The sequence below is a fragment of the Haemaphysalis longicornis genome, unplaced genomic scaffold (assembly GCF_048455015.1).
Source record: "Haemaphysalis longicornis isolate Haplotype H1 unplaced genomic scaffold, Haemaphysalis longicornis Haplotype H1 scaffold_12, whole genome shotgun sequence".
Classification (NCBI taxonomy): domain Eukaryota; kingdom Metazoa; phylum Arthropoda; class Arachnida; order Ixodida; family Ixodidae; genus Haemaphysalis; species Haemaphysalis longicornis.
The window spans coordinates 18,936,481-18,951,887 of NW_027526225.1; positions in this window are offsets into that span (position 1 = coordinate 18,936,481).

The following is a 15,407-nucleotide window of genomic DNA, read 5'->3' on the forward strand; positions in this document are numbered from 1 at the left end:
ATAGCAACGTTTATCGTGTAGAAAAGATGTAGATTACTCTTCATGGCGAAATGTTAACTTTTGATGCCTAGGAGACAGCGATAGGGATAAAAGCTTGTGGGCTCTGTTGGACCCGAATACAAAGCCCCTTTACGCTTCGCGAAACCAAGGGGGCCTAACGCAGAAGCTAACCATTAGGAAGACCTTCTTAGGTATCAAAGCGCGAGTTTCACTCACCATTGCGTACATACATACATACATACATACATACATACATACATACATACATACATACATACATACATACATACATACATACATACATACATACATACATACATACATACATACATACATATATACATGCATACATACATACATACATAGGTATGTATGTGCGTTCGTATGTATGTATTTATGTATGTGTGTATTCATGTGCACATGCACATGTATGCATGTACAAGTGCCGTCAGAAGTAATTGCAGCACGGGAGCTGTGGCTGAACCACATAGGAGCGCCGTGTAGCTGCACCGGCGGTAAATTAAAAGCGCAAAACACGCATACCCGCCTGCCACCGGTAATGGCCCATCTAACTTCCCAACCCACTTCCTTTAACCCGGCTTCGAGCGTTGTTCGCAGCATACTAGTCTCGGTGATGGCGCTAATAGCAGACCCGCCTAAATATAATAGAAAAGAAAAAATTGTGACTTCAGATTCCTGCGAGTGCGGCGCTTCTCCAGCAGCTGGCGTGCGTTGAAAGGCTATGGGCGACGCTTCCAGATAACGCCTTCGCTTTAAGCGCCATCGGTAAGACCAGTAAGCTGCGAATAACGCTCGAAGTCGTCTTATAAGAAGTGGGTTGAGAAGCATTGAAGGCTTAATGGAGAATACCTCAGTAACCTCAGATTTGCTGATGACGTTGTCTTGCTAAGTAAATCGGGGGACGAATTGCAACGCATGCTTTCCGCACCTGACAAACATAGTAGAATCGTGGTACTGAAAATTAATATGCAGTAAACCAATGCAAGGATCAATAACCTCGGCACAGCACAGTGGTTTGAAATAGGTAGTCAGGCCGTGGAGATGTTGAGCGAATATAACTACTTAGGCGAAGTTGTGACCCCGGATCCCAACCATGAGGCAGCACAGTGGTTTGAAATAGGTGGTGAGGCCGAGGAGATGTTGAGCGAATATAACTACTTAGGCCAAATTGTGACTCCAGATCCCAACCATGAAGCAGAGATAATTAAAAGGATAAAAATGGGTTGGAGTGCATACGGCAGACATTCTCAGATAATGAATGGCAGCCTACCATTGTACCTGAAGAAGAAAGTGTATGACAGCTGCATCTTACCGGTACTCACCTACGGGGCAGAAACTTGGAGGCTCACAAGAGGGTTCAACTTAAAGTCCAACTGAACTCAAAATTTTGTTTGTCCAAATTTGATCCAAATGAGTAGTCTATGCTCTTAAAATCACCATGACGAAATCCTTAGCTTCGGTATCACAGAGCACGCCAGGTACCTTCGTTCAAAGCACCCCCGAGCAGACGACGTATGCACCTGGCGGAGAGTCGCCGAAACCAGTTCCGAGCGGCCAGTGACGGAGGTTGGGGAACCTGTCCCGTGAAGCTCGGGCTTCTCCGGCGACTTGCATGGCGCTGCACTGGCTGCAGGGATGCGTTCGGCCGGGATTTCTCTGCTACACCAGTGCGCTGTACCGCCATCATCATCACATGTTTAAAATTAACCGCATAGGTAGCAATATCCGCCATTTTTTTTCAATGCAATAAAAAAGTAAAGAAGCCTTCAAGCTATTCACGCGCTTGCGATCTTTTCGGAGTTAGCAAAACTTTTTTTAATGGAAAATATTTTTACCCAAGGAAAAAAATAGCGCGAAACGAGCACTTACCCTACATTTGTCGCTTCTATTGCACCTACCACAGGAAGATATTTTATAAGTTCTTGACCACTTGTACTTCCGCGTTCAGTACTGGCCATATTTGGGATGGCCCAACGCCACCTCCATCTCTTAGACATTTCCAAAAGTTTCACGACCTAACTAGAGTTGCTGTACACGCAGGTATAAACATTTGTGCGTCTTTTACCTCACTCGCTAAGTGAACCAAAATCAGCCTTTCTCGTAGCAACAAATGCATCCGCACAAATAACGGCCGTCGTCTTCGGGAAGTGCGAAAGCTAACGAAACTGCTCCTCTCCTAAACAATACACTAGATTTTTTGTTCAAATCTCAAGTGAAGTATTTACTAGTGGTAAAGCGGTAGATTTAGTTACTTGAAAGTAAAGTGTTTTCAACAGCACATGCCTCTGGTGAAAGTAGAAAACAGTGTTACATATAGGAAACTTTTTCGTGTTTTAGTGCATCATTTAGCTGTGGAAGCTGGCTCATACTTTCGGACCACTTTTTGAATTCGATTCTCGATGTGCTGCAAGGTAAAAAATACTGGGCCGATATTCACGAAGCTGTCTGTACCTAATGTATTGTAGAAATAGTGATTGATCTCCGCCTGCTTGCAGTTTGTTCCCTTCAAACTGAGTGATGTGAGTTCCGAGGCGCCGGCTAACGAAAGCTACTTTTCGATATCGTAGGAGCAAGTAGCTTTGTAAATCAGGGTCCGCTTCTTTGCTCGCAATGCCAAGAATCGCCTCTCCGGCAGTTATTCTGATGGAAAAAAATTACTGTCCGACGGTCTACTTCATCTCGATTGATAGCAACGTGATGCCGGAATTGGGCATAACTCTATTATCATGGGCAAACGTTGGTGGAAGCTCTTCTCTGGAACTAACAGTGCCAAACGCGACGCTATTACGCGCATTTGAAGGCGGCTCTGAGCGGCCGCCGGTGCGAGCGCGGCCGCTTCCGTTCCCTCACGTACGTTACGCCCGGCCGCCGGTAGTGGCCGCCTTTTCTATTCAGTTTCGGTTCCGAAAACGCCAATTTCGCGAGCCGTTTGCGTCGCACGCGTTGACGTTTGAAACGCAGTAGTTTGCATTTCGCACCCTTTTCATGGGTACTATTAGGTGACATTATTTTTACGTTGTCGAAAATTTGAGTTCAGTTGGCCTTTAAATTGAGAACGACTCAGCGCGCAATGGAACGCAAGATGATAGGTGTAACATTAAGGGACAAGAATAGAGCGGAGTGGGTAAGGGAACAAACGCGTGTTAAGGACATCTTAGTAGAAATTAAGAAGAAACGGACGTGGGCAGGGCATGTAATGCGAAGGCAAGATAACCGTTGGTCATTAACGGTAGCAGAGTGGATCCCTAGAGAAGGCAAGCGTTGCTGGTGTCAGAGTGGCCGGTTTTAGTAAGGACTTGTCTTGGAAAGAGATTAAACTGTTTAATGACAGGAAAACTGATTACATTGCGTTATAGGATCGGGGAAAGAGCACTGAGAACGTCCGTCGCGATGCGCGGCGGTGGGGCGACTCCCTGCGCACGAAGTTCAGTTTATCCTCGCAAGCGAGGGTCCGAAATCCGAACCACTCGTACACAGCACGTATGAACGCGGGCGCCGCTCGGGGCCGCGTGATGGTATGTATAAACACTGGCGGCGACTCGGGGAGGCGTTGGCGGCGTAAGCTGTGGCGGTGTCGTATACGCTGCAGGGCCGTCTTCTGCGCTTTCCGTTCGTACTTCTATTTTCTTTCGTTCGTCGGCCCCCAGCGAATTCTTCGTAGCCCCTGACACTGGGGGCGGCAGAGAGTTAGATGGGCAGATAGGAGCAAGATGGCGAGGATAAATTGGCCGCAGTTAGCACAGGACCGGGGTAATTGGAGATTATTGGGAGAGGCCGTTGCCCTGCAGTGGGCGTAGATATGATGATGATGATGATGATGATGATGATGATGGGCGATCTCTGTGGGCATAGGCGCATGCGTCTTCTGCTCCTTTCGTTTACCGCCGGTCCAGCTACCCGGCAATCCTGTGCGGTTCGGCCACAGCTCCCGTGCTCCAATTAGTTCTGACAGCACCTGTACATGTATGCATGCATACAAACGGGCATGCATTCACACTTACATACGTGCACGCATGCCTACACACTGATTCATGCATATACACGTGCATGTCGCCATTTGTACATATATTACGTACATATATTCACACACATATATAGATGTACACATACATACATACATACATACATACACACATACATACATATATACATAAATAAATGCATACATCCATACATGCATGCATACATACATACATACATGCATACATACATATATACATACTTCACTTCCTTAGACTTGCGATCTGGCTACTGCAGGTTCATTGCGGACCCGTTTCGCCCCAAAACAGCTTTTATTACATTTCACGGTTTATACGCGTTTAACGTTATGCCATTTGGCGTCTGGAATGCTCCAGCTACATTTTAGCGCATGATGGACAGCATTTTGCGTGGGTTGATGTGGAAAATATGTGATTGTTTTTTCACGATGTCCTCGTGTTTTCTCCCGCCTTCAACATGCACCTGTACCGTCTGGAAGAAGTCTTAAAATGCCTCCCTTCAGCTGGACTTCAACAAAATCTAAAAAATTGCCACTTCGATGCCCGCAAGCTTACCATCCCTGGCCACGTGGTTTCCAGAGAAGGCATTCTACCGGATCCTGCTAACCTTCGAGACGTCACACAGTTTCCGAAGCCGAGAATAATGAAGGAACTCCGCAGGTTCATTCGGCTGTGTTCTCATTTCCGCCGTTTCGTTCGTGACTTTGCCTCTATTATTTCCCTTTTCACGCGCCTTCCCGGAAGTGCCACTGACATCACTGCTTGGTTGCCAGCCTGCGAGAACGCTTTTGCTCAGCTGCGCGAACTGCTTACAACGCCCCCTCTCCTTCGACTCTTGGAGCCCTCAGCCCCGAGTGCACTCCACACCGGCGCCAGCGGTATCGGCCTGGGTGCTGTGCTTGCACAGCGTAAGCCGGGAATCGATGAATACGTTTTTGCATATGCCAGCCGCACTGTCACGAGAGCAGAATCTAATTATTCTGTAACGGAAAAAAAGTGCTTGGCCATCATATGTTCAATCAACAAATTCCGCCGCTACCTTTACGGCCGCCATTTCGATGTGGTTACGGACCACCATGCCCTGGGTTGGTTTGCGTCGTTGAAAGACCCTTCTGGCAGGCTCGGCTGCTGGGCTCTTCGCCTCCAAGAATTGTACTTTAACATCGTTTACCTTTCCGGCCGCAAGCATCATGACGCTGACGCCCTATAGCGTTCTCCTCCGCCCCTTGATGCTCCTTCGATTGATGAGTCCGTTGGCAACCATACCGTCCCCTCGTTCGAGTACATGGCCAACGAGCAGTGCAAGGACCCCTGGATAGGTTCCATCGTGACATATCATTATAACCTAGCTACTGCTCCCGTGTCCAGGGCACTTCACCCACAGGCCTCTCACGTTTAAATCTAAGATGACCTTCTTTACCGCCGCAGCTACGGGCCCAGAGACCGCAAGTGGTTACTAGTCATACCTCGCCTCTTGCGTTCCGCTTTTTACGCTTTCTTTCATAATGACCCCTAATGCGCCCACGATGGCGTGCTGAAAACGTACCAGCGCCTCCATCTACGGTACAATTGGCGACGGATGTACAGCTTCGTCTGCAAAGTCGTCCGCTTATGCTCCGACTGTCAGCGCCGCCAGTCGCCGCCCCATCATCATGCCGGCCCAGTGCAGCCCTTACCTTGCGCAGAGTGCCCCTTCGACCGTGTGCGCATTGACTTGTGCGGGCCACTGCCTTGTATCGCTTCCGGGAACCATTGGGTCACTGTCGCCATTGACCATCTCACACCTTACGCAGAGACAGCCGCATTACCGGCTTTTACAGCACGGGCCGTGGCTTCTTTTATCTTACATCGCTTCATCCTTCGCCATGGTGCCCCTAGAGAATTACTCAGCGATCGAGGCCGTGTTTTCCTGCCCGAAGTTGTTGGAGCTCTCCTTTTGAATGCGGCATTTTTCATCGGATTTGCACGGCATATCACCGGCAACAAACGGTCTCACTGGGAGAATTAATCTCACTCTTGGTGATAGGCTCGCCAAGTACATTTCTTCGGACCATAAGAACTGGGTCTCCTTCCTCCCATTTGTCACGTATGCGTTCAATGCTGCGACGCAGTCTACTACCGGCTTCTCGCCATTTTTTCTTCTGTACGGACGTGAACCAACTTGCCCGCTTTACACCATTCTCCCCTACAGAGCCGACGCCGCTGAGTATTCTCCTGTGCCTCGGTATCCTCATATGTCGAAGAATGCCCACAACTTGCCGCTCATTTACTTCCGACGATCAATTTACGCAAAAGAATCGCCATGACAAACACCTTCCAGACGTGACTTTGTCCACCGGTTCTCTGGTGTGGCTGTGGGTACCCTGCACACCTTCTGGTCAATGTAGTGAGTTTCTCTCTAACTATCACGGCCCATACCGGGTCCTGGGGGGTAACTCGCCCGTTAACTACATCGTTGAGCCATTACAACCTTCATGCCATCAACACTTATGTGGAAAAGAGAGAGTTCATGTGCAACGTTTAAAGGCTTCCTACGACACCCTCGTTTTATCATGCCCCTAGGCAGCCACGATGGCTGCTTTTCAGCGATGGAGTGATAATGCAACGGATAATTTCCAGTTTGTGGATATGCGGAAGTGTCAGCACAGTGCAATAGACAACATGGCCTTTGGCATGAACCAGTGTCCGGACAGTATCGTGGTCAAGTTTTTTGTCAAGCTCTATCGCACCCGCTTGTCTTCTGCTCGCCCTGATCCTTCTGGCTGCAACGAGCGCTTGGTTTGGTTGCCGCTTACCTTTGCAGCGCTATCTACCCTCCCAATAAATAAAATTTCAATACATACACACACATACCTACATACATACATACATGCATACATACATACATACATACATACATACATGCATGCATGCATGCATACGTACATACATACATACACATACATGCATACCTACATACATACACATGCATACATGCATGCACACATACATATATACATATACCCATACATACATACATACATGCATACATACGTACATACATACGTACAAATATACATACATGCATGCATACATACATACATACACACATACACCCAAACATACATACTTGCACACATACATACATACATACATACATACATACATACATACATGCATACATACATACATAGATACGTACATACATACATGCACACATACATACATACATACATACATACATACATGCATGCATACATACATAGATACATGCATACATACATGCACACATACATACATACATAGATACATACATACATACATACATACATACATACATGCATACATGCATGCATCCATACATACATACATACATACATACATACATACATACATATATACATATATGCGTTCATGCATACATACATATATACATACATGCATACATACATACATATATACACATGCATACATACATACATACATAAATACACATGTATACATACATACATACGTACCTAGAGGGTGTTGCGACGATAATTGGAACAGTAAAATTTTGTCCTGAGCAAACCGCTGCTCTGTTCGCTCTCAAACTTGCCACTAAGGTCGCAATTTGTGGTCTATTTTGTTCGATACCAGGAGCAACGACGGTACTTACCTGTGTATTCTGAAAATAAATAAAAACGATTTTCGCCTATGGGAAAATGGCGGCTGATTTGGACGTGCGAGTCAGCGCAAGTTGATGTTGGAACGACGGAACCACCTGCAGAGTGAAACGCATGTTTGGGATTCACGTACGGAGCCAAATGGTGCAGCAGACGATCAGAAAGTGCACCTAGAATTGTGCTAACAGACGATCAGAAAACCCGGTTTTTAGGGTCACACGTCCAAATCGCTGCCATTTTCCCATAGGAGAAAATCGTTTTTATTTATTTTGAGGATAAACAGGTAAGCACCATCGTTGTTCCCAGTGTTAAACAAAATAGACCACAAAGTGCGACCTTCGTGTGATGTTTGAGCGCAAACCGAGCGGCGGTTCGCTCAGGAAAATTGTTTAAAGTGTTCCAATTAACGTCGCAACACACTGTACATACATCATCATCATCATCATCATCATCATCATCACCAGCCTATCTACTCCCACTGCAGGGGAAAGGCCTCTCCCATTATTTTCCAATAACCTCGGTCCTGTGCCAACTGTGACCAATTTATCCCCGCAAACTTCTTGATATCATCTGCCCATCTAACTTTCTGCCGCCCCCTGCAACGCTTGCCTTCTCTAGGGATCCACTCTATTACCCTTAATCACCAGCGGTTATCATGCCTTCGCATTACATGTCCTGCCCACGTCCATTTCTTCTTCTTAATTTCTACCAATATGTCTTTAACACCAGTTTGCTCCCTGACCTACTCCGCTTTCTTCTTGTCCCTTAATGTTACACCTATCATTTTCCGCTCCATTGCCCGCTGAGTCGTTCTCAATTTAAGTGAAACCCTCTTGTGAGCCTCCAAGTTTCTGCCCCGTAAGTGAGTACCGGTAAGATGCAGCTGTCATACACCTTCTTCTTCAGCGACAAGGGTAGGCTGCTATTCATTATCTGAGAATGTCTGCCATATGCACCCCACCCCATTCTGATCCTTCTAATTATCTCTGCCTCATGGTTGGGATCTGGGGTCACAGCTTGCCCTAAGTAGATATATTCGCTTACCACTTCCACTGCCTCGCCACCTATCTCAAACTGCTGTGCTGTCCCGAGGTTATTGATCATTACTTAAGTTTTCTGCATATTAATTTTCAGGCCCATGGTTCTACTCTGTTCGCCCAGTGCGGAAAGCATGCTATGCAATTCATCCCCCGAGTTACTTAGCAAGGCAACGTCATCAGCAAATCTGAGGTTACTGAGGTATTCTCCATTAATCCTTACTCCCGCCTGTTCCCAATTCAATGTTCTGAATACTTCTTGTAAGCATGCTGTGAATAACATTGGAGAGATTGTGTCTCCTTGTCTGACACTCTTACTTATAGGTATTTTACTGCTCTCCCTATGGAGGATGCTGGTAGCTGTAGACCCATTGTAGATATCCTCTAGTATTCTTACATACTGCTTATCTACCCCCTGGTTCCGTAATGCCTGAATGACTGCTAGGGTTTCGACCGAGTCAAATGCTTTCTCATAATCTATGAAGGCTATATATAGGGGTTCATTATACTCAGCGCACTTCTCTATCACCTCATTGATCGTGTGAATATGTTCCATTGTTGAATAACCTTTCCGGAACCCTGCTTGTTCTTTAGGTTGACTGAAATCTAAGGTTGGAGAGATTCGGTTAGCGATTACCTTGGTAAATACCTTGTAGACGATTGACAGTAAGCTGATTGGCCTGTAATTTTTCAAGTCCTTCATGTCGCCTTTCTTATGGATTAGGATGATGTTCGCGTTCTTCCAAGATTCCGGTACCATTGCGGTCATTAGGCATTGCGTATACAGTTTTGACACTTTTTCAAGTACAATTTCTCCACCATCCTTCAGGAGATCTGTTGTTATCTGATCCACACCAGGTGCTTTTCCCCCTTTCATTTCTTTTAAAGCCTTCCTTACTTCTTCCGTCGTTACTGGTGGGATGTCCATCTCCTCTGAACTACTGTCTCGTTCGGCATTATCCTGTATTTCCCGGCTACTGTGCAGATCCCTATAGAGCTCCTCGGCCACTGTGACTATTTTATCCCTAATTGTGATGACGTTGCCTTGCTTATCCTTAAGTGCATACATCTGATTTTTCCCCACGCCAAGACGTCTCTTCACTGCTTTCAGGCTACCTCCGTTCTTTACAGCGTATTCGATCCTCTCCATATTATACTTCCGTATGTCAGCTGTCTTACGCTTATTGATTAACTTCGAGAGCTCGGCTGGTTCTATTCTGTCAGCTGCGGTAGAGATTCTCATGGTTTGCCGTTTCCTGATTAGATCTTTCGTCCCCTGTGAAGGTTTACCAGTATCCTGTCTAGCCATAGTGCCCCCGACTGATAATGCCCCCGTGCCCCCGTGATAGTGCCGTGATAGTGCCCCGTGACTGATAGTGCCCCCGCGATAATGCGTGTATGGTTGTCGCTGGCTTCCTGTGTCGTAGGCTCGGCTTCCTCGTTAAGGGCGGAATATCGGTTCTGCAGCGCGATCCTGAATTATTCTACTTTATGTCTTGCTGTTAGCTCATTTATCGGCTTCTTTCGTACTAGCTTGTTGCAGTCCCTCCTTAAAACTAGCCTAATTCGAGATCTTGCCATACGGTGGTCACTGCACCTTACCCTTCCGAGCACTTCCACGTCCTGCACGACGCCAGGGTTATCGCATAATATGAGGTCTATTTCATTTTTGTGCTCCCCTTTCGGGCTCCTCCAGGTCCACTTCCGACTCTCCCGTTTACAGAAGAAGGTATTCATTATGCGTAGGTTATTCCGCTCTGCAAGCTCAACTAGTAGGTCCCCCCTGCTATTTCTACAGCCCAGACCATAGTTCCCAACTGCCTTGTCTCCAGCCTGATTCTTGCCTACTTTAGCATTGAAGTCCCCCATAACTACGGTATACTGTGTTTTTAATTTAGCCATTGCCGATTCCACATCTTCATAGAAGCGTTCCACTACTTGGTCGTCGTGGCTGGATGTGGGCGCGTAGCCCTGGACCACCTTGAGCTTGTGCCTCTTATTGGGCCTAATTACAAGACCTGCTGCCCTTTCGTTAATGCTATGGTGTTCGTCTATGTTGCCAGCTATGCTTTTATTGACTAGAAGTCCCACTCCCAGTTCTCTTCTGTCCTCTAGACCACGGTAACATAGGACGTGTCCATTTTTCAGCACCGTAAGGGCTTCGCCTGCCCTCCTAACCTCGCTAAGGCCTATTGCATCCCATTTGATGCCCTCTAATTCCTCGAACAACACCTCGAGACTTGCTTCGCTAGATAAGGTTCGCGCGTTAAACGTTGCCAGGTTCAGATTCCTTTGGCGGCCTGTCCGGATCCAGGGATTCTTAGCACCCTTTGCTGCGTCACAGTTCTGATCGCCGCCGTGGTCAGTTGCTTCGCAGCCGCTGGGGACTGAGGCAGGGGGATGAAACTCCGCCGTTTCTCTGTCCCGTGACTGCAGCGATCCTAACGTGTGGGGGCTGTACTACATACGAACATAAATGAACGTTGTTGCTGCATTTTATATTTATTACCAGGTTACTTATTAATTACGGATTTTTTAATATGCAAGTGAACTTAAAAGTTGCGGTTCTAGACTACGAAAATACGAGCGCCACCCGGAGTGGAAAACCGGAACCACGCCTTTCTGCTCACGGCCAGACTGGAGGAGCGGCGAGCGCGCCCGCCGCTCCTCCAGCCCGGCCGTGTTCTGCTTCGCACCGCAGAAAAGGGGCGTTTCTTGTCGCGCTCGCAGGTATGCTACGATTCACGGTGTTCCGAGGGCCGTTTTTACCACCGTGAAGTTTGTTTCACCGAAACAGACGCATGAATGGATTCCCACCGTCATCACAGATCATGCTGTACTGAGTGGTGTCAAAATTCTTCACGCCAGGCCGCATAAAATTCTTTTGGATCCCGGCGGACGAAAGGTACGATCTGCATGCTGCTCGTTTTGCTTTTATACGCTTGCACGACATAGCAGGACGCGGTTGCAGCAGTAGATTTATAATTTAAGTGAGCATACACGTGCACTATTTATTTATTACATTCTGATTGTCTTTTTTTCCTCTTGAATTACGCATGAAATGCGTAGCAGAGCATCTACAATTAATCCAATGACTACATTAGCTACACACATTTGTTTATACGTGCGTTATTGATTTATTGCGTTTCGATCGTGTGTTTTGCATTTTAGCGCAAGTGAATGCACAGTATGCAGCAAAATGTATATGAAGCAACTATACAATAACTAATCCAACAGTGTGAGATTATCTGCACTTCTTTTATTATCTTTTGATTGCCTGCGTTTAGTGTGTTTTCGTAGCATGCGTTGTTGTTGTGATTAATATAATTATTATCAGTATTATTTTTGTCGTTATTATTATCAGCCTATTTATGTCCACAGCTGGAGGAAGGCATCTCCCATACACTTTTTGCTCAAAGGGTGGGTCCATAGGTTCATATCGGATTGTTAGCACAATATTAACTAAGTAGTGACTACATTAATTATTTTATTGCGTTTCAATTGTGTGTTCGGCATTTTGTATTCACGTGAATCCACGGCATTAGCAGAATGAATTTGTAACAATCAATATACAAACTAAGCAATTACTGTATATGTTTAAAATACAATCATAACTATAATTCCACCACTTATAATTTATAACTTACGCTTCAGTTCCGTGCTTCGAGTTTCAGCTTTCAGTACAGGAACGATATATTCACAAGAAAGGAGTTACAGATATAAGCCGATAAATAATTAGACAATGCAGGTTTAACCTGTCCTAGTAATTTATCACAGGTTTCTAAATAAGGTGTTAATAAGCGGTTTACTTGAGGGCCCGAGAAATACCCGAGACGCGAGGAATAAATAGCGCGCGAAAGTATATATGCCTTAATAATAGTTTAGAAATCCTGGTGTGGGACGGCTGCTTCCGTCTGGAGGAATATATTTTGGATTAGGAGCAAGCGTGGGTCTTTTCCACCGAACACTATAATCGCACAGATAGAAAAACGTATCCGCGTCTCTTAATAATAAAGGCTGATTTTAATTTAAAATTTGCCTTTACAATTGGCGTTGTCACAAGTCGTCTTTTTAGCCAAAATCAATTTAATAAAGAAAAATTCCTAATATATCAAATAACGTTTATTTCGAATACAGATGCCACAGAGATTTCACTTAAAACTATCGTTAGTGCGCTTGAAAGCAGCAATAAAGCTAGTATTCATTCTAACCCAAATATGCACACGTTCTTGTTGATGTTCCAGATCTCGGATTTGGGTCCAGTGTGCGAGAAGGCAGGACCTGGCTCATTTACCACCTCGTCAGACCTACAGCAGCTACAGGCTGTGTCCTGCCCATTTCACCAGCAGAGACTACGCGGAACTTGGACAAATATGCACTGGCTGGATACCTAGTTGTTAGCATGCGGCCATGGGCCATACACTTTTGTATGCGACTAAAAGCGCAAAAATTCCAAGTTGTATTTTTACTGTACGAATGGTACATTTAGGCAATAAACATAAAAAACTGCGCTCTTTATTCTTGTCTGGATTGTGTTTACTAATCAACCAAAACCACGTCGTACTTAGAATAAGAGGTGAAAAAAGAAGTGGACGCGCAAAACTCTATCAATCAGACCGAAACAACTGCCCTTTTGATAATGTGACGGGTTGCGCAACAGGAACAAGGTCGTGCGCTGGCCATCTGAATGCCTTTTGAATTGGCGCTAAATCACCCACCCCCCCGCTCGGCTTTTCAGTCCTCATCAAGATGGCGTCTCCTAATGCATGTCTACAACGCACCGCCATGTTTTTAGTACCGCCCCCAAACACCAGGAGTTTGTCCGGCGCTGCGAGCGAATATCGCGTCCCATGGAAGGTATAGGAAGTTTCACTCCCCTGACTGAGGGCCGAGGGTTAATTGGCGTATTCATGGGAGGTTGCGGCCGTTACTACACCAGGGTGGCCAATCCTGCTCTGGTGAGGGAGTGCATTGCCGGCAATGGTCGCCGGGGTCAGGCCGCACCCCAAGCCCATTTGTGCAATTCCATCAATACGCGGATTTTTTTTCCTGTGGGAATTGTCCGGCACCGGGATTCGAACCACGGTCCTTCTGCACGCGAGGCGGGTGTTCAAACTCTATGCCATCGCTGCGAACTGTACATACATACATACATACATACATACATACATGCATAAATGCATACATACATACATACATGCACACATACATGCATGCATACATGCATACATTTGATTGTAGGGTTTAACGCGCCGACGCAACGCAGGCGATGAGGCGTGCCGTAGTGGAGGGCTCCGGATTAATTTTGACCACCTGGGGATCTTTAACGTGCGCCGAAATCTCGAACACACGGGCGTTTTTGCTTTTCGCCTCCATAAGAAAAGAGGCCGCCGCGGCCGGGAATCGAACCCGCGACCTCGTGCTCAGCAGCGCAACGCCTTAGCCACTGAGCCACCGCGGTGGCTACATGCATACATACGTACATACATAAATACATACATACATACATACATACATACATACATACATACATACATACATACATACATACATACATACATACATACATACATACATACAAACATACATACATATATACATGCATACATGCATACATACATACATGCATGCATGCATGCACACATACATACACACATACATGCACGCATGCATACATACATGCATACATACATACAAACACACACACATACATACATACATACATACATACATACAATATTTACATACATACATGCATACATACATATATACATACATACATACATACATACATACATACATACATACATACATACATACATACATACATACAGCGAATCAGAATAGGAAATGAGGGGCTCGTAGAAATAACACAGAAACTAAGGGTTGGCAGTCAAGAAAACCTCGGAAAGCAAAGGGGAGGTTGTGGTAGGTCATTGAAACAGATAAAGAATTTGGAAAGAAAGAAAGAAAGAAAGAAAGAAAGAAAGAAAGAAAGAAAGAAAGAAAGCGGAGAAAAAACGCCCGCCAGGTGGGATCCGAACCCACGCTTTCTTTCTTTCTTTACAAATTCTTTATCTGTTTCAATGACCTACCACAACCTCCCCTTTGCTTTCCGAGATTTTCTTGGCTGCCAACCCTTATTTTCTGTGTTATTTCTACGAGCCCCTCATTTCCTATTCTGATTCGCTACATGCATAGCGAGGGCCTCTGTTCTGACAGTCTTGGTGCCATAGGGAGCTTAAGAGGGTTCAACGCTGGTTCACCACTCTCGACATGTCGTAGACACTCGAGTCACGGCGCGGGGATTAAAAAGAAGGTCCCCTTCACCCCCAGAAGTCAGAGTGGCGCTGGCTACCACCCCCAAGCACAGGAAAAAATTACATTGATATAAATACCCAAGAAAGCGGGGGAGAAAATCGCCCCGCAGGTAGCGTAGTGGTTATCGCACCAGAACGGTATTCTGGAGGTCGTGGGTTCGGATCCCACCTGGCGGGCATTTTTTCTCCGCTTTCTTTCTTGTCAAATTCTTTATCTGTTTCAATGACCTACCACAACCTCCCCTTTGCTTTCCGAGGTTTCGCTGACTGCCAACCCTTTTTTTCTACATACATACATACATACATACATACATACATGCATGCATGCATACATACAAACATACCTACAAACATAGATACATACATGCATACATGCATACATACATG